The sequence below is a fragment of the Triticum dicoccoides genome, chromosome 3A (assembly GCF_002162155.2).
Source record: "Triticum dicoccoides isolate Atlit2015 ecotype Zavitan chromosome 3A, WEW_v2.0, whole genome shotgun sequence".
Taxonomy (NCBI): domain Eukaryota; kingdom Viridiplantae; phylum Streptophyta; class Magnoliopsida; order Poales; family Poaceae; genus Triticum; species Triticum dicoccoides.
In genome coordinates, this window is record NC_041384.1 from 375616768 (window position 1) to 375619034 (window position 2267).

Below are 2267 nucleotides of genomic sequence, written 5' to 3' on the forward strand. Positions count from 1 at the left end.
CATCATATTTCAACTTTGCTTTCTCAAGGAACGTATTAAAATTCAACGGAACAACAACACGAGCCATCTATCTACAATTAAACATAGACAAGCAAGATACTATCAGGTACTAAGTTCATGATAAATTTAAGTTCAATTAATCATATTACTTAAGAACTCCCACTTAGAAAGATATCCCTCTAATCCTCTAAGTGATCACGTGATCCAAATCAACTAAACCATGTCCGATCATCACGTGAGATGGAGTAGTATCAATGGTGAACATCAATATGTTGATCATATCTACTATATGATTCACGCTCGACCTTTTGGTCTCCGTGTTCCGAGGCCATATCTGTTATATGCTAGGCTCATCAAGTTAAACCTGAGTATTCCGTGTGTGCAACTGTTTTGCACCCGTTGTATTTGAACGTAGAGCCTATCACACCCGATCATCACGTGGTGTCTCAGCACGAAGAACTTTCGCAACGGTGCATACTTAGGGAGAACACTTATACTTTGATAATTTAGTGAGGGATCATCTTATAATGCTACCGTCAATCAAAGCAAGATAAGATGCATAAAAGATAAACATCACATGCAATCAATATAAGTGATATGATATGGCCATCATCATCTTGTGCTTGTGATCTCCATCTCCGAAGCATCGTCATGATCACCATCATCACCGGCGCGACACCTTGATCTCCATCGTAGCATCGTTGTCGTCTCACCAATCTTATGCTTCCACGACTATCGCTACCGCTTAGTGATAAAGTAAAGCATTACAGCGCGATTGCATTGCATACAATAAAGCGACAACCATATGGCTCCTGCCAGTTGCCGATAACTCGGTTACAAAACATGATCATCTCATACAATAAAATTTAGCATCAAGTCTTGACCATATCACATCACAATATGCCCTGCAAAAACAAGTTAGACGTCCTCTACTTTGTTGTTGCAAGTTTTACGTCGCTGCTACGGGCTTAGCAAGAACCGTTCTTACCTATGCATCAAAACCACAACGATAGTTTGTCAAGTTGGTGCTGTTTTAACCTTCGCAAGGACCGGGCGTAGCCACACTTGGTTCAACTAAAGTTGGAGAAACTGACACCCGCTAGCCACCTGTGTGCAAAGCACGTCGGTAGAACCAGTCTCGCGTAAGCGTACACGAATGTCGGTCCGGGCCGCTTCATCCAACAATACCGCCGAACCAAAGTATGACATGCTGGTAAGCAGTATGACTTATATCGCCCACAACTCACTTGTGTTCTACTCGTGCATAACATCAACGCATAAAACCTAGGCTCGGATGCCACTGTTGGGGAACATAGCAATTTCAAAAAAAATTCCTACGCACACGCAAGATCATGGTGATGCATAGCAACGAGAGAGGAGAGTGTTGTCTACGTACCCTCGTAGACCGGAAGCAGAAGCGTTAGCACAACGCGGTTGATGTAGTCGTACGTCTTCACGGCCCGACCGATCAAGCACCGAAACTACGACACCTCCGAGTTCTAGCACACGTTCAGCTCGATGACGATCCCCGGACTCCGATCCAGCAAAGTGTTGGGGATGAGTTCCGTCAGCACGACGGTGTGGTGACGATCTTGATGTTCTACCGTCACAGGGCTTCGCCTAAGCACCGCTACAATATTATCGAGGATTATGGTGGAGGGGGGCACCGCACACGACTAGGAGATCAATGATCAATTGTTGTGTCTATGGGGTGCCCCCTGCCCCCGTATATAAAGGAGTGGAGGAGGGGGCCGGCCAAGGAGGGTGGCGCGCCCTAAGGGGGGAGTCCAACTCCCACAGGGAGTAGGACTCCCCTTTTTCCTATTAGGATTAGGAGAGGGAAGGAAGAGGAAGGAGGGAGGAAGGAAAGGGGGGCCGGCTCCCCCTCCCAATTTGGATTGGGCTTGGGGGCGCGCGCCCCCTCCCTTGCTCCTTTCCCCTCCTTTCCACTAAGGCCCAATAAGGCCCATATACCTCCCGGGGTGTTCGATAACCTCCCGGTGATCCGGTATTGTCCCAATCTCATCTGAAACCTTTCCGGTGTCCAAATATAATCGTCCAATATATCGATCTTTATGTCTCAACCATTTCGAGACTCCTCGTCAAGTCCGTGATCACATCCGGGACTCCGAACAACCTTCGGTACATCAAAATATATAAACTCATGATGAAACTGTCATCATAATGTTAAGCGTGCGAACCCTACGGGTTTGAGAACAATGTAGACATGACCGAGACAAGTCTCTGGTCAATAACCAATAGCGGAA